At 40.0% G+C, this 18,674-nt stretch overlaps 1 long non-coding RNA gene across 2 annotated transcripts in view; it reads left to right on the forward strand.

The window, feature by feature from the left end:
- The window catches only part of LOC126494861 (uncharacterized), a 65,479-nt gene that overhangs the window by 14,171 nt on the left and 32,634 nt on the right, over positions 1-18,674 (forward strand). For both annotated transcript variants that reach the window (XR_007590087.1, XR_007590086.1), the window contains exon 2: positions 10,156-10,223. This is a non-coding gene — a long non-coding RNA (uncharacterized lncRNA). The remainder of the gene's footprint in view (positions 1-10,155; positions 10,224-18,674) is intronic.

The raw sequence follows: 18,674 nt of genomic DNA on the forward strand, positions 1-18,674 counted from the left end.
ATTCCATTAGGGTTAAGACTTCAACGTATTCAACTCATGATGGTTCCGGGAAAGAAAACTTAAAGTTGTGACATCTAGAGAAGCCACAGGGCTCATGATCCTCACAGTCCTCAGTCACTACCCAGAGGAGGGTGCTGCACACAGGGGCTCACCCTGGCTGTGACTATAGCCATGTCACTCCTCCTGTTTCTTATCTATCACCTTTCCTGAAACTGGTGCGCTGGTTGGGCGCTATGCTGCAGGAGGCAGGAAGCACTAACGTAATAAAACTGGTGCAGGCTCCACCCCGTGACTGCACACAGGAGAGACAATTGCCATTGACTTCTTGCCTCTCGCTGAAGCAACGCATTTTCATTTTGCCCTAAAATTTCAAGAATCCACCAAAACTAATTACATTTTACTACAAAATATATTCTCCCCCTTTCTCTTGAGAGTGAGTTAGTTATTCTTAAGAAATGTCTTGATGCATCCCTCCTGACTTAGCTCCACAACTCTGCATTTTGATTAGTTGTGGTCTCATGTAATTGTCTCTGCCTGTTGAAAAAGAGACTTTCCTTGAAGGATGAAGTATGGCATATGGGATGGGCTGGAGGCCAGAAAAAGAAGGGAAAACTGATGTAATTATATTATAATATCAAAAAAGAGGTAATTTTAAAAAAGAGAGCAATGTCTTGATTCTGAAAAGTGGCTTTTGCTGTTTTCATGGACGCTTACTTGATAAACTTTGCTCTTACTCACTTTGATATTGTTGTTATGACAATTTGGAAACAAAAAAAAGACAAAACAATATTATCTAATAATTATGTTCCTTTAGTAACTGGATATGGAAAGGTAGTAGCTTTTCAAACTTTGTTATTAAAACCTATTGCACAAGAGGGCGCTAGTTTAACATACAAAGACCAATGTACAAGTTAAGATGAGACCAAAATACATTTTAGTCATTGTTTCACAGCTGAGAACTGGAAATATTTGCTTGCTGCAGAATCGTTCACACATTCCTCACATAACCTCTTCACATCTGCAAACCCCAGTGTCTTTCAATAAATCCCCACACATACACGGTTTGGAAATGTGTCTGCAGGGATGCTCTCTTCAAAGGTTGCTTCTCTCCAGCTTCCGGGGTGTGCTGGTGACTTTGGGTACCTTGGTTTAGAGAAGCATCCATTGTACCAGTCCTGCCTTCATCTTCACAGATGCCCCTGGTATCAGTCAGGGTCCTCTAGAGAAACAACTGATTGTGTGTGTGTGTGTGTGTGTGTGTGTGTGTGTGTATGAGAGAGAGAGAGAGAGAGAGAGAGAGAGAGAGAGAGAGAGAGATAGTTTATTGAAACCCATTGAATTGATTTTGTATGGGATTTTTATGTCTATATGGATGCCTGTGCATGTGTGTATGCATGCAAGTGGAGGCCAGAGGTCATTACACACACACACACACACACACACACACACACACACACACAGCACCATACATAAATGCCTGGCAAGCACACTCCTATGACTTCATCTGAAATAGCATTAAGGTCTCAAGTTATTAAGCTTTTTATTACCCATGTAATATGTGCTGTTAAGCAATTAGAGGCAGTTGTCAAAATAAATTAAGTAAACCTTACTGGTGCTGAAGCATGCCCTTAAAAAGGTTATTCATTTCCATGATGGCTCGGTTTAAATCTGGACGGGAATAGTGGGTAGTACACACTGCCTCCTGCAGGTCTCATCCTCACACCTCATCCTGCCGGGATATTTATAGGGACTTTGAGGCAAAAGAAATCAGCAAAAAATTTAGGAATAGGAACAAATGTATGGAAACATTCATGGCATCATTTCAAATTTGCCTAATTTAATCACTCAGAATATAAAGATTTGCATTTAAGAGAAAAAATCATAAACTGCAGATTATGCAGCCTAAGAGGAAAACGTGGTCACAGTGGTAAATCCCATTACTGTGGTCAAGTCTTCCATGGGTAATGAATGAACAACTTTTCAAAGATAAGTAACACAGAATTTATTTTTTGTTTTCTTTAAAATTAGATGTGTGTGGGGGTGCATGTGTGTGTAGTGTAAGCAGTGTGGTGTGTGTGTGTGTGTATGGTGTGGTGGTGTGTGGTCTCTGTGCATACAGTGTGGCGTGACGTGTGTGTGGTGTAAGCGGTGTGGTGTGTGTGTGTGTGTATGGTGGGATAATGTGTCTTCTCTGTGTCTGTGTATGGTGTGGTGTGATGTGTGTGTGGTATAAGCGGTGTGTGTGGTATATGTGTGGTGGTGTGTGGTCTCTGTGTGTGTATGGTGTGACATGACGGTGTAAGCGGTATGTGTGGTGTCTGTGTGTGTGTGGTGGTGGTGGTGTGTGTGTGTTCTGTGTGTGTGTGTATGTGGCATGACATGTGTGTGCCACGCCACAGCACACAGCTTTCTCCTTCCACCATGTGGTTCCTGGGGATTGAACTCAGGTCGTTAGACTTACTTAGCACCTAGTGCTTCTCACGGAGGAGCCATCTTACCATCCCAATAACCAGGACTTTTACTACTGCTCCTTCTTCCTTACGTTGTGTGGATTATGGAGGAGGTGGAGTTGGATCAAAATTCCCAACCTTGAGATCCAGTTTTCTCACTTTCACAGCAGGGTCAGTATTCCTATGTGATGAGACAATGCTTGTACTTTACACAGATCAAATATTTACAAGTATTAAATATTGTCTGCTTTTTAGTCTTTCTTTTTTTGTAAGTCTCTCTCCATCTCTGCACTTTCTCTTCAATTGGTTTTCTAGTTCTGCTTAATATCTAGCTGAGTTTACTCTGTCAACTCCTCTAGGTATCTCCCTTGACCACCCACCTATTTTCACCAACCCTTGTGAGCTTCTCTATGATAGCAGCCTGTGGAGCATGAAACACAGTGCCTGCTGCACAGCAGGTCCACGGCCGTGCAAAGGGGTGTCTTTCAAACACATGTTCATTTCCTGTTCATGCTCATTTCAGTTCCACAGAAGGTACATTGTTATACCACTATCTGTTGTACAGCCCTGCGGAGGGTGCCATGTTTGTTATACCGCTATCTGTTGTACAGCCCTGCGGAGGGCTCAATGTTAGACTGTAATCTGTTGTACAGCCCTGCTGAGGGTGTGATGTTATACTGTAATCTGTTGTACAGCCCTGCTGAGGGTGTGATGTTATACTCTAATCTGTTGTACAGCCCTGCTGAGGGTGCGATGTTGTACTATAGTCTGTTGTACAGCCCTGCTGAGGGTGCAATATTGTTATGCTGTAATCTGTTGTTTTAGGCAGAGTAGTCTTGTTGCATGTATGCATCTGTGTGTAGGTGCTTTGCTATGTGTATGCCTGTGCACCACTTGCATGCCTGGTGTCTTTGGAGGCCAGAAGAGAGCATTGGATCCCTTGGAACTGAAGGTACAGATAGTTGTGAGTGCCCAAGAGGGTGCTGGGAATTGAACCTGATTCTTCTGGAAGAGCAGTCAGTGCTTATTAATTACTGAGCCATCTCCCCAGGACCCTGAAGTAACTTTTAATAAGTCATCCAGATAATCTCTACTTTTTTCCTGTTTGCTTAATTTTTATATGCTCATCAAAAGTTCCCTATACTTAGCTGATAATACTGGTCAGGAAGGAGGACCACACGGCGATCTAATAGAGTGACCCCGTATTTAAGGTCTATTTGAAGCTAGCTATTATGGCCGTTTTCAAACTATGAATTTGACTATTGCGAAACTATTGCATGCCCATTTTGAAACTATATATCTTGAATACTTCTTCAAATGACCAAATTCAATAATATGCTATTATTCCTCTGAATTGGATGCTATAATGTACTTTTTGCCAATTAGAAGCAGAATTTTGAACAGTAAGGGACCATTTCACAGTTCTTATCTTTATCCAGCTCCTTTCCCAGAGAGCTTTGGCTCCTGAAATAGAGTTGATAGACCAGTGTCTGGTACTTTGGACTTTAAAATCTGCAGAGAATTCTTTCTCTTCTATGAGGTACCCCAAACAGGAGCATCATCAAATAAATGATTCCATTTGTTTCCTCACAGGGCTAATGAGCAATTCCCAGTTTCTAATAACCCTCCCTTGGGACACCATGATACTCTCTGGGATCCAGCCCAGACCTTGTGCATGCCAGGCAAACAGGAGACTGCTAAGCTTCTTCCTTAGTTCATTCTGTGATGTTTCACAAAGCGCTGGGAAGGCATTTCTGATGAGAGATTGCTGACACAACCAAGAGGAACATTACAGTGGAGAGGGGCTCCTATCGAGCCATTAAATAATTTTTCATATCTTTGCTGTCCACATCAGGCTCTCTGTGGTGTAATTTCCATTACAATATAACAGATTGGAGGTAATATTGGGTTTGCAGAGCACTGCGGGCTTGAGAATTATTGCAGTAGCAAAAAAACTCTCTACATCAGAAACCCTTTCCTGACCCTTTTGTTTTCCCTCCTAATCAAAACAAATATAGAACCTTTATCACACCCCCAAGCATTGCGCAAGGTTCTTATGTATGCTGCGTATTTAGTGCGCACTTGAACCCTGCAAGTAATCCAAAAATCAAAACAGAACAAACAGTTCCGATAGCATCAGAGATGGTAATTATTAGTCCAATCAGTTCAATCACTTAGGACTGTGACTGGATGTTCCACTGAGCTATTCCCACCCATTTCCAGGCTGTGGGCGAATGGCACAGATAATTTATATACTTCTGCCTTGGTCAGGTTCCCAGACAAAGTAAAAGCACAAATTAATGATTTAAGGACAGTGAACTAAAGGGATGCTTACAGAGGTGTGGACTGGGAGTCAAGAATCAATACAACATAGAACAGCAGTCAAAACCGGTAACTGTGTCTGGGAAGAGAGAGCTGTCTCCTGCTCAGGACAAACAGTGTGATCATGCTCAACAGAGTTCCCTCAGGCAGCTAGGGAGGGAGGGGTGTAGGATGGGAGGTGATATCTATGGTAAGGATGAAGGCCATCTGCTGGGGTCTGGCAAGACAATGATGGGCTGGGGGGGAATATTTACAGTCAACTTGCTATATTTAGAATCAACTATGACACTCACCTCAGGGCACGTCTCAGAAGGGCATTGTGGAGAGGTTTTACTGAGGAGGGAAGGCCCATCCTAAGTATAGGTGATGCTGTACTATAAGCTGGTACCCTACACTGAATAAAAAGGGAAGAGCTAAGCATCCGTCCCTCTCTGCTATTTGACTGTGTATGCAATGTGGCCATCCCATCTTCTATCTCTGACACCTTACTATGATGGACTACTCCTCCTCAAATTGTGGGTCATAAAAAATGATTACTTACTATGAGGTATGCTTTTTTATTGATTTTTATTGAGCTCTACATTATTCTCTGCTCCTTTCCCTACCTCCCCCCCAACCCTCTCCTAAGGTCCCCATGCTCCCAATTTACTCAGAAGATCTTGTCTTTTTCTACTTCCCCTGGGAGGTATGCTTGTCCATGCATTGAGAAAAGTATGTAAGGGCTGGAGAGATGGCTCATAGGTTAAGAGCACTGATGGCTCTTCCAGAGGTCCTGAGTTCAATTCCCAGCAACCACATGATGGCTCACAGCCATCTGTAATGAGAACTGGAGTCCTCTTCTGGCCTGCAAGCATACAGACAGACAGACACTGTATACATAATCAATAAGTAAATCTTTAAAAAAAGAAAAGTATGTAAGACATCCGGGAAATGGATATTCTAATATAAAAACAGGAACACACACACACTAAAAGTTATTTGGCTAAAATATCATTGGGTCATGGTTGAGAATCCTGTTTAGGCTGTAGAGCTATGTTATGTGTTGGAGTGACCGCCAATTTTAATCACTATGGAAGACAAGACTCCTGTGTACAGCCTGTCCACTGCCCCTCCCAGCATCACCACAGATCAGAATAGTTGGCCTTCCTTCTAGACAAGCGCTGGACGTCCCAGTGGCCATCCTAGTTATTCTCCAGTGATCAGGACCCTAGCTGTTCACTATTCACTTTGAAATCCTAAAGACCTCTGCTTTTTAATTTTCTTTAAAAAATCTTTAACTGATTTTTCTTCTTTCCCTATCTGCAAGACTCTGAGTGAGATTGGTTTCTTTTCATTAGATGTCAGGTCAGATTTGGGGTTGTTTGATTAGGATTTTAACACAAGAAGTGTGTCACAGTCATGGAAAGTTGAGAATTGAGTATTTTAATGACCTTTCTGTGTTAGGGAATCTCTAAGGGAATATTAATGGTCCCTTTTAGAGTTATATTTTTGATTCTTTCCATTGCCTTCACGGCCAGAAAGCATCTTGATTTAATTCCAAACTGAGAGTTGTTTTTGCATCCACCACAGCAGTGGCGGCACTGGCTGCTAATGGTCTCATTAAGCAAAGCCAATTGCATCACTGCCACCTGGAGCCATTAGCATGCACCGTGACATGTGCAGGGATCCGGGAACCTGAACTAAAACATAGCAATGACCCCTGGTTCCCATGCAGAGGCTGGCACAGACATTCGGTTCTGTAGAATGAGAGGAAGCAGGTTTTACTCATGCCAAGATACAAGCAAATAATCCAAGTCATCCAACAAAGGATTCAAAATAAATGTCTTTGTTTGATGGTCACCTACAGACATTCTTCTAGAAATGGTCTGTATTTTGAAATTGAATAAAAGTGGACTTTTAAATCAATGAAGATGAATATAAGTAAAGTCCAGAATTTCCTGTTTTGCCTCTTCACTAGGAACCTGCCAAGTGGCTGAGTGTTTTTTTTTTTTAACTCTGAGTGCCTCGCTGTCAAGATGAGTCGGGTGGCAATGCATTCCTCAGTAGAGTATTACAAGGATTAATGAGTACAAACAGGCAGATAAAATCATGCCTAACGCATAGCAATTTATTAATTTACCACTTCTACCCAGCTCTCACCTTCACTATTCGTAGAAAAATCAGAGAGACAATTATCAATGCTGACTAGAAGATATAATTAAGTAATGCAGATTTTTTTTGTTTTCTTAAGACTTTTCTAGGGACTGAAGAGATGGCTCAAAGTTAAGAAAACACATTGCTTTTTGCAGAAGACTGCAGTCCAATTCCCAGCATCCTCTTTGCATGATTGACAAGCACTCTGGTTCCAGGGTATCCGATGCCTTCTCTACTCATGTGCACAAATCTAACACAGACACACACCCATTCACATAATTAAAATTCAAAATAAAACTCACAAACACTCTCCTGGAGCACATCTCATTAAATACATAAAGATGCTTCCTTATCAAATTTGTTTTTGACATTTTGAAATTCATTTTGAAAGACAATCTGCTGGTTAGAATTAATGTGTTTGTGGTAGTTTGAAAGAGAATGGCCCCCGAAGGGTGGTACTATTAGGAGGTGTGGCCTTGTTGGAGGAAGTGTGTCACTATGGGGGTTAGCTTTAAGGTCTCCTATGTTCAAGCTACTCCCAGAAGTCACAATCTACTTTCTGTTGCTTCTGTATCAAGATATAGCCAGCGCCATGTCTGCCTCCATGCCATCGTGCTCCCACTGTGATGATAATGGGCTAAAACTCTGAAAATGTAAGCCACCTCAATGAAATGTTTTTCCTTTATAAGAGTTGTCGTGGTCATGGTGTCTCTTTACAGTGATAAAAACCCTAGCTCCCTAATTTGGCCAGCTTGTCATTTGGTACATTACAAACTCTTCACTGCTGTGACAGGATGAGATTCTCTGAATGAGATCTAAAACAAACCAAAAATGTAAAGAGATGTCGATAATTGGTTGTGTCAGCATTACAGAGAATGACTGTAATGCTATGTGACATGATCTCTGATTTAAAGTTTGCAGATTCACAGTCCTTGCACAGGAACATAGGCTTATGTGTTGTCGATGTCCTGGCACTACGAGCCATTTATGGTTTACCTTTGTGTTTTTGGCATGTAATTTTTCACTTAAAAGGTGATGGGTTATTTATTATTCATTAAGGGGCCAAGAAATGTTTTAAATGTGAAATAATCTTCCTCCAAGACCTAAGAACACTGTATAAAAGTGGACACAAAAAAATGTACGAACCAGAACATGGGGAGGGAAGCTGTGAAATATCAGGACATGAAGTGGCAATTGTACACGCAGATTCACAGAAGCCATGGTTACCTGCAGGAGACCTGTCCAAAACTGAGACTAGCAACATTCCACAATGGGACAGGAAGGGATTAAGAGGCCATCACCTCCCAGAAGAGCTATTGCCAGTTAATGGATGCAGGGAGTCATTTTCTTCAGTAGTGTAGCCACTGGCAAATTACCTATGTTTTAGTAAATAAGCTCCCACTCACAACCATGCAAGTGGGACCCCAAAAGAAATTGATGGAAGGAAGAGGGGACTTACTGAGAAGGGATTAACAGGAGGGGAAGATAAAAGAAAGTAATGAATAGTAAACACAATCAAAACACATTGTATAGATGTTTGAAATTGTTAAAGAAAACTCTCTGCAGCACAGTCTGTGACTGCACAGATGCTGTGGGACAATGGTCTTTTATCCTGTCACTTGTATTCTTTTTAATAAAATGCTGATTGGCAAGTAGTCAGGCAGGAAATACAGGCGGGGCAACCAGGCATGAAGTAGAGGTGGGACAATGAGAATGTTGGGAAGAGGGAAGCACAGAATGCAGTCATGACACAGCCTCAGAGGAAGCAAGATGTGAGTGCCTTGCTGAAAAAAGTACCAAGCCACATGGATAACTCAGACAAGAATTATTGGCTAATATAAGTTATAAGAATTAGTTCGTTAAGAAGTCTGAGTTAGTGGGCCAATCAGTTTATAACTAATGTAGACCTCTGTGTGATTCTTTGGGACTAAATGGACCAGGCAGGACAGAAAACCTCAGTCAACAGAATGGTGCCCAACATGGGGAAACTGCATCCACAGAAAACCTGAGAGAGCTTGGGAAATAATTCTACACATAAAATAATAGAGTTTAGCATGGCTTATTGATAGCAACACTTTCTTGAGTGGGCTCTGCTTGCTAGAGGCAAGCACTCTCATTTAAGAGAGTCTTTCTGACTCAGCTTTAGCTGCAAAACTCTGCAGCTCTTTTAGGAGGTCCTGCCACGAAACACTTAAATGGTGTTGAAGAAAAGCTGACTGCATACTTTTCAGTGGTGGCAGGGACCTTGAAATGCCATAGAGTTGTGGCAATAAACATCGCTCCAGCCAGTACCTCTGCCATGAGGCTAGACTCTCAGAAAGCTAAAGAATGGGCTGGATTCAGCCTCAAAGCTATAGCTTTAATCCTAGCCATATTGTTTAGCAAATTAAAGACTCATGTGGTCAGAAAAAGAAAGATATACAGTAAAGACAGATTCAAAGGCAAACACAATCTCTAAATGTTTTACAGTGTGCTTAAAAATAAGGCTTGGGAGAGAAAAGAAAAAGGTTAAAGTCCTTTAAAGAAAATAGAAAAAAAAAGAGAATAGTCGGGTGTGGTGGCACACACTTTTAATCCCAACACTTGGGAGGTAAAGGTAAACGGATCTCTGTTAGTTCAAGTTGTGGTGGCACACAAATTTAATCTTAGCACTTGAGAGGCAAAAGCAGGCAGATCTCTGTAAGTTCAAGGACAGCCTTGTTTACAGAGTGAGTTCCAGGACAGTCAATAATACACAGAGAAGTTTAGTCTCAAAAAAAAAAAATAGGAAACTATGCCCACATTCCCCCCAAATGGACTATAGATATTTTCCTTTGTTTAGAATGTTGGTTGCAAGTTGTTATGGATAATGGTCAGGAGAAAAGCTAAACAAGGTATATTGGATTCAGAGTTCTTGCTTTTTTAAAGGGGTGAGTGCTGTGGGACAATGGTCTTTTATCCTGTCACTTGTATTATTTTTAATAAAACGCTCATTGGCCAGTAGCCAGGCAGGAAGTACAGGCAGGGTGACCTGGCAGGAAGTAGAAGTAGGGCAATGAGCATATTGGGAAGAGAGAATCATAGTCTGCAGTGGTGTCCCAGCCTCAGAGGAAGCAAGATGTGACTGCCTTGCTGAAAAAGGTACCAAGCCACGTGGCTGACTCAGACAAGAATTATGGGCTAATATAAGTTATAAGAAGTAGTTAATAAGAAGCCTGAGCTAATGGGCCAAATAGTTTATAACTAATGTAGACCTCTGTGTGATTCTTAGGGACTTAACAGATGGTAGGACCAGGTGGGACAGAAAAACCTCAGTCAACACACAGAGAAGATGAAGAGGTGAGTGACCAACTCCCCAGCTGCATAGCCCATTCTCTAAGTCCTAGGAACTGGGGCAAAAGCTCTAGACCCCTTCCCCACCTACTTCATTTGCACTAGCTGGCCAACAGGCAAGCCACCTACAAGTGGGCTGTTCCACACCCCCATCTATTGGACCCTGTAATCTACAAGTCTCTCTCCACCTCCAAACCCACCTATCCCCCCTGCAACCTCAGTGGCTCCCTGAGACACAGACAGCAATGGCAACAATCGGTCCAAGAGAGGATCCCTGAGACATAGACATCATCTGCAAGGATTAGACCAAGAGGCAAAGACACTGCCTGCACTAATTGGATAAAGAGACAGGTAGGCACTAATGCAAGAATACACATAATAACCTAACAAACAACATGGAAATAGCAGAATCCAGTGGTCATACAACAGGAAGGCCTAAACATCCTAATCCAGAAGAAGCAGAAGAAAACAACCATAAATATAACTTTATGAAGATGGTAGATGTTAGGAATATTTCCTAATGCAAGCTCCCTGATGACGCAAAAATCCCAATCAAGCCAAATCAAAACAAGCCAAATTAAGAAATATCCAGGTTTAATGGGAGATCTACGCTCTCGGGTGGCCCTGAGGGGGAAACCTGGAAGCCACAGGAACACACCCCCAGGAGGAAGAAAGGGAGACCACATGTTCTTCTTTTGAGGGATTACTTCTGTACCCTGAGGAATGGGAGGGGTCAGGACCTGGCCTGCTGGGATTTGAAGTCCAGACCAGACCTGGGGGCTGGGACCTAAGCTCCCAACCTAACAGTAGAGACCTTTAAAGAGGAAATAAAGAATTAAATGAAAAGACAAAAAATTGAAAGAAATCAATAAATCTCTTAAGGAAAGCCAAAAAATAAACAAGAAAAAACAATCAAGCAGGTGAAGCACACAGTTCAAACAATTCAAGACTTGAAGACTGAAACAGAGGCAATAAAGAAAACAGAAACTGAGGGAATTCTGAAAATGGAAAATCTGGCAAATGAACAGGAACTACAGATGCAAGTATAACCAACAGAATACAAGAGACGGAAGAAAGAATCTCAGGCGTTGAATATACAATAGAGGAAATAGATTTATTGGTCAAAGAAATGCTAAATCCAATAAATTCTTAACACAAATATCCAGGAAATCTGGGACACCATGAAAAGACCAAACCTAAGAATATAGGGATGGAAGAATCAGAAGAACTCTAGCTCAAAGGCACAAAAATATATTCAACAAAATCATAGAAGAAAATTTTTCCAACCTAAAGAAAGATGTGTCTATCAAGATACAAGAAGCTTACAGAAAACCAAATAGACTAAACCAAAAATAAAGTCCCCTTGTCATATAATAATCAAAACACTAAGCATACAGAATAAAGAAAGAATATTAGGAGCTGCAAAGGAAAAAGACCTAGTAACATATAAAAGCAGACTTATGAGAACTACACCCAATTTCTCAGTGAAAATCATGAAAGCCTAAAGGTCCTGGACATATGTACTGCAGATACTAAGAAACTATGGATGCAAGCACAGACTATATTATACCCAGCAAAGATTTAGACAAAACCTATCCTCAAACCCAGCCTAACAGAAAGTACCAGAAGGAAAACTCCAACCCAAGGAAGCAAGCTGCACCAACAAAAACACAGGAAGCAGATAGCATCACACCAGAAAGCCCCAAAGAAGGGAAACACACAAACACTACCACCAAAAAAATAACAGGAATTAACAATCACTGGTCATTAATATCAATGGACTCATTCACTTATAAAAAGACACAGAATAGATATGGAAACAGGATCCATTCTTCTTCTGAATACAAGAAATACACCTTAACTTCAAAAACAAACATTACCTCAGAGTGAAGGGTTGGGAAAAGATTTATCAATCAAAATGACCTAAGCAACATGCGGATGTAACTATCATAATATCTAACAAATCAGACTTCAAACTAAAATCAATCAAAAGATATGGAGAAGGATACTTCATACTCACCACAGGAAAAATTCATTAAGATAAAGTTTTAATATTGAACATCTATGCCCCAAATACAAGAGCACCCACATAAGTATAAGAAACATTAATAAAGCTCAAATTGCACATCAAACCCCACACACTAATAGCAGATGACTTCATCACCCCACTCCCACCAAGGAAAAGGTAAGCCAGACAAAAACTTAACAGAGAAAGAAGAGAACAAACAGCTGTCATGAATCAAATGGATATCTATAGAACATTTCAGTCAAACACAAAAGAGTATACCTTCTTCTCAGCACCTCATGGAACCTTCTTCAAAAGTGACCACATACTCAGTAACAAAAGAAATAACAAATACAAAACAAAACAAAACTGGAACAAACCCCCCAGTCTTATCGGATCACCATGGCTTAAAATTAGAATTCAACAACACTAATTGCAGAAAACCTACAAACTCATGGAAATTGAACAGTGCTAAATTGAATTACCCTTTGGTCAAGGAAGCAATAAAGAAGGCAATTAAAGACTTCCTAGAATTTTATAAAAATGAAGGCACAATGTACCCAAACCTATGGAACACTATGAAAGCAATACTAAGAAGAAAGTTCATAATAATAAGTGGAGGGGGGAAGGGGGAGGGGGAGTGAGAGGGAAGTGGGAGGAGGGGAGGAACTGGAAATTTTGATTGGTATTATTGATAAAGTAATTTTTAAAAGAGGAAAATAATAAGTGCCTACATAGAGAAAGTGGAGAAATCTCACACTAGCAGCTTAACAGCACACCTGAAAGCTCTAGAACAAAAATAAGCAGACTCACCCAGGAGGAGCAGATTACAGAAAATATTCAAATTGAAGACTGAAATGAATAAAATATAAATAAAGAAAACAATACAAATAATTAATGAAACAAAGAGCTGGTTCTTTGAGAAAATCAACAAGATAGACAAACCCTTATCCAAATTAATCAAAAGGCAGAGAGAAAACATCCAAACTAACAAATTCAGAAATGAGTAGAGGGCATAACAACAGACACTGAGGAAATCTAGAGAATCATTAGATCATACCTCAAAAACTTGTACTCCACAAAATTGGAAAATCTAAAAGAAATGAACAATTTTAAGGGATAGGTACCACATACCAAAGTTGAATCAGGCCAGATAGAACAATTTAAATAGACCTATAACCCCTAAAGAAACAGAAACCATCATCAAAAGTCTACCAATCAATAAAAAGCCTAGAGTCCAATGGCTTCAACCCAGAATTCTATAAGAACTTCAAAACAGAGCTAATATTTATACTCCTCAAAGTGTTTCACACAATAGAAACAGATGGGACATTGCCAAATTATTTTTTTTATGAGACTACAGTTACCCTAATAGCCAAATCTCACAAAAAAAAATCAAGAAAGAGAATTACAGACCAATCTCCCTCACGAAAATTTATGCAAAAATATTCAATAAAATATTGGCAAACCTAATCTAAGAATACATTTTAAAAAATCATCCACCATTATCAAGTTGGCTTCAGCCCAGAGATTCAGGGATGGTTCAACACATGAAAATCTATCAATGTAATCTACTGTATAAATAAAATGAAAGAAATACACCACATGATCATCTCATTAGATGCTGAAAAGCATTCAACAAAATCCAACACTGCTTCATGATAAAGGTGTTGGAGAGATAAGGAATTCAAGGAATGAATCCAAACATAATAAAAACAATATACAGCAAGCTGGCAGTCAACATCAAATTAAATGGAGAGAAAATCAAAGCAATTCCACTACAATCAGGAACAAAACAAAGCTGTTCACTCTCTCCATATCTATTCAACATAGTACTTGAAGTTTTATCTAGAGCAAGGATATGGGATGTCCTTCTGTTTGTGTTGTTTTTATTGGCTAAGGAATGAAGTTGCTTTGGCCTATGGCATGGCAGAATATAGACTGAAAGAGATAGAGAGAGAGAGTAGGCAGAATCAAGGAGACACCATGTAGCTGTCAAAGGAGAAGGACACATCAGTTAGAACCTTACCAGTAGGCCACAGCCTCATGGTGATACACAGATTAATAAAAATGAATTAATATAAGTTAATATAATTTAAGATGCAATTGAATAATATAAAAGCTAACTAGAAATACATTTAAGCTATTGGCAAAGTAGTATTGTAAGTAATAAAGTTTCTGTGTGATTATTTGGGTCAGGGAAGTTGGGCAACTACATCCACATAAAAACTGAGAGACCTTGGGAAGGAATTCTAGACACAAAAGAACAGAGTTAAACACAGCTCTTGGTAGCAGCTTATTTCCAGATAGGGTTTGTTTGCTGGTGGCAAGCAGAGGTGCAGCTCCTTTGAGAAGCTTTCTGACTCAGATTTAGTGGCAAAACTTCATTAAAAATGGCTTTTTGGTTCATGCTGGCAGAACAACCTCTGGCTGTCTCAGGAGGTTTTGCAGTTAAATGGGGTCTAGGAGAAGCATGTTACAAATTTCTTAATGGCAACATAGACCCACTGTGTCCCTGGAGCTGGCGCAGTAAGTATGACTCACAGAGGCAGTGAACATGCCTCTGCCATATTGGACTGGGTGGAACAAACAGGCAGGGCCATGGAGTTGGTCCTAGCCATGCCTGCTTAGCCTTTAAAAAATGGACTTCTGGTCATAAAATTATTACAGATATGCAATAAAGACAGATTCAGACAAAAATAAACTTCTGAATGGGTCACAGTGTGTTTAAAAATGTATAGACATTACAAAAAAGTAAATAGTTTTTTTTTTTTTTTTTTGGTTTTTCGAGACAGGGTTTCTCTGTGGCTTTGGAGCCTGTCCTGGAACTAGCTCTGTAGACCAGGCTGGTCTCGANGAGACAGGGTTTCTCTGTGGCTTTGGAGCCTGTCCTGGAACTAGCTCTGTAGACCAGGCTGGTCTCGAACTCACAGAGATCTGCCTGCCTCTGCCTCCCGAGTGCTGGGATTAAAGGCGTGCGCCACCATCACCTGGCTTTAAAAGTAAATAGTTTTAAAGAGATAGTAAACAGTCATAGACTAAAGGAATGAAGAAAAATAAGTCACGAAAAGATGGAAAATACATAGAGACTCTGTATTATGTATATTATTGTGTTTTTAAATTAATAACTGCAGAGAAAAATGTCATTGTACAGGCTGTTAAGCTAAACTAACATACATATTTTAAAGGTATCAACTTCAAAATTTGAGTCTGAGGATATGTTACTTTGGAAAAGAGGTTCTGCTTTTGGTTCTAAAGAAAATGAGAATTAGCCTGTGGATTCCTTCCAGGCTAATGTGGTTTGGTAGAACAAGATCCCACAAAAGGTCTCCGTGAACCCTAAAAATACTTCACCCAACAAAAAATAGGAAGCAGTTTGGAGAAAACAACACCCAAATTCCCAAAATGATGTTTATAAATGTTTTCATTTAAAAGGGTTTGGGTATAAGTCATTAATGGTCACAGTTAATATCTTTATAAAACATAAGGGAGATATGATATAGAGATGAATATTTTGCATTGGTCTATTGATATAAATTTAAGGTCAATTTTGTTACATATATTTCTGCTCTTGTTTAAGGTATTATATTTAGACAGCTTATTTTAAAATATATAACTAAAATTACAGATTAATAGGTAGTCATTTATAATAGTCAAACTTGTAGTCATGTTAGTTAGGTTTTCTAGATGTACAGAGATATATTTCAGTTAGATAAATAATCTTCAACACTCCAAAGACCTATGGAATATGGCATTTAAAATATTTTAAAAACTTAGACTTTTCTCAACAATGAGACACATCTGCTTCTGGTAGCACCAATTACTTCAAGAGGAAAATGGGCATCGAAGAGTTTCCTTATGGAGTTTTCTAGCTATTTGGGCAAGAAATTTCTCTTGCCTGGACTGCTTGATGGTGTGCTGTATGAACTGGACATACAGGACCCACAGATATAATTGCTGAATTTGCCTAAAGGTTAGACAGTCCTTCAGGGTTCCTGCTTCATGAAAGAGCCTTCCAGGCATTCTGCGGAAACAGAAGAAAGCAACTGATGAACTTTGCCATTAAAAGACAGAAAAGATTGTCAAGTTTCCTGCGTTATGGAAAAGTCTGCTGGATACTATGGGCCAGTAGGCTGAAGATGGATGCCCCAATGTTACAGAAGAACTTTGAGTTATTGTCAAGGAAGCGAGATGTCTCTGTCAATTCTAGAACTTTGGAAATTGCTTACAATGTACTTTCTGTTTACTTAGGTAATGTTATATCCTTCTGGAGTCTTTGAAGAATTGAAGACAGATATAGATTTCCTTAGTTATGATAAAAGATAAATTAAATATGAAACTTTAGACTCAGAAAGATAAAATAGATGTTAGTATATTTTCTTTAATTTTGTCAGATACAAATAGACTAAATATTGTAACTGTAATTCTTGCTTGATACCTGTTTTGTTGTATGTAATTTTACTATGTTAGAGTTTAAACCTTCCTTTGGCCCGAAAAGGTGAGGTGATGTGTGATACCCCTCTCTATACTGTGAATACGTTTTATTAGCATTGGTTATTAAAGAAATTATTTCAGCAAATGTCTTGTAAAGCCAGTCAGGAATTTTGAACAGAGATACAGGGAAAGAGTAGGCAGAGTCAAGGAGATGTTATGTAGCTTCCAAAGGAGAAAGATGCCAGAAAACATAACCCTTAGGTCACAATCTGCTTGCAAGTAGTTGGAACTAGAAAAAGACCATCCCAAGTGAGGCAACCCAGACCCAGAAAGATAAACACAGTATGTACTTATTTATAAATGGATATTAGATGTAAAGCAAAGGATAGCCAGGCTATATAGTCCATGACCCTACAGAATCTAGGTAACAAGGAGAACCCTAAGAGAAACATACATTGTCCCCCTGTGACGGGGAGATAGGCAAGATCTCCTGACAAAATTGACAGTGTGCAGGTAGAGGGAGAAGGGAGTGTGAAAGGGGAGCAAGAGGGGAAAAAGGGGGGAGTGAGGACAACATGACGGAATGGGATGGACAAGATGGGGGAAGGACAGAGATAGAGAGCAAGAAAAAAGATATCTTGATTGAGGGAACCATTATGAGGCTAGCAAGAAACCTGGCACTCGGGAAATTCCCAGGAATCCACAAGGATGACCCCAGCTATGACCCTAAACAATAGTGTAGAGGGTAGCTGAACTGGCCTTCCCCTGTAATCAGATTGGTGACTACCTTAAATGTCATCATAGTCCCTTTATCCAGCAACTGATAGAAGCAGATGCACAGATCCACAGCGAAGCACTGGGCTGAGCTCCCAGAGTCCAGTTGAAGAGAGGGAGGAACAATAATATGAGCAAATGGGTCAAGACCATGATGGGGACACCCACTGAAATAGCTTGTCTGAGCTAATGGGAGCTCACTGACTGGACTGACAGCTGAGAACCAGCATAGGCCCAAACTATTCTCTCTGAATGTAGGGGCAGGTGGATGGCTGGGACAGTCTGTGAGGCCACTGGCAGTGGTACCAGGATTTATCCCTAATGCTTGAACTGGCTTTTTGGAGCCTATTCTCTTCGGAGGGAAACCTTGTTCAGTCTAAATATAGTGAGGAGGGCCTTGGTCCAGCCTCAAAGTGATGTGATATACTTTCTTGTCTTCCCATGGGAAGCCTTACTCTCTCTGAGGTGTGGATAGGGAGTAGGGTGTGGAGAGAGGTGGAGAAAATGGGAGGAGGGGAGCGAGTGGGAACTGGGATTGGTATGTAAAATGAGAAAAGATTATTTTTTTAAAAAATACACTAATTAATTAAAAAAGAAATTGTTAAAGAAAAATATGAAATTATATATGCCTCTTGTGGCTACATTACTTATTAAATAAGAACTTCATGAAATTCACAGGTTTCAGAGCAAAAAGCTAATATGTCATTTATTATTTCTCTTATTATAATAAAAGTAAAGACACAAATGGCTTGAACGAGACTGAATATTCTATTTATAACATATGTCTAATGGTCTGAATAGGACTAAGGAGAGTGTGTTGTCATGGTGACAATATCCAGGGTCATTATGCACAAAGCCAATGACAGTGTATTAGAGTTACTTGGGAAAACATCCTGTTCCTCTCCTTTTGTACATAGATGGTTCTAATAGCCATCCTCTCAGGATGACAATGTGTGGAACTGGTGTAGGATTTAAATACGGGTCTGTACGCTGTGACTCTATAGCAGAACTGAGGAAGACTCAGCTACCCCCTCAATAAGTAAGTGATGACTCTCCATTCAAGCTAAGTACTCTATACAGTTGGCACTGAATAACTAGGGTACGCTACTACATATGAAGTTTCTTCCTTGTAGGCTGAGTTAACATTGCAATGCTACCTGGCTTCTTTGACCCCTGCTCTCCTCATCTGTCATATACCTACAACAGGATACATGGTAAGAAAGAACACATGGTAAGAATCACAA

The sequence above is a fragment of the Alexandromys fortis genome, unplaced genomic scaffold, assembly GCF_014885135.2.
Source record: "Alexandromys fortis isolate MF-2015 unplaced genomic scaffold, M_Fortis_MF-2015_v1.1 scaffold_421, whole genome shotgun sequence".
Classification (NCBI taxonomy): domain Eukaryota; kingdom Metazoa; phylum Chordata; class Mammalia; order Rodentia; family Cricetidae; genus Alexandromys; species Alexandromys fortis.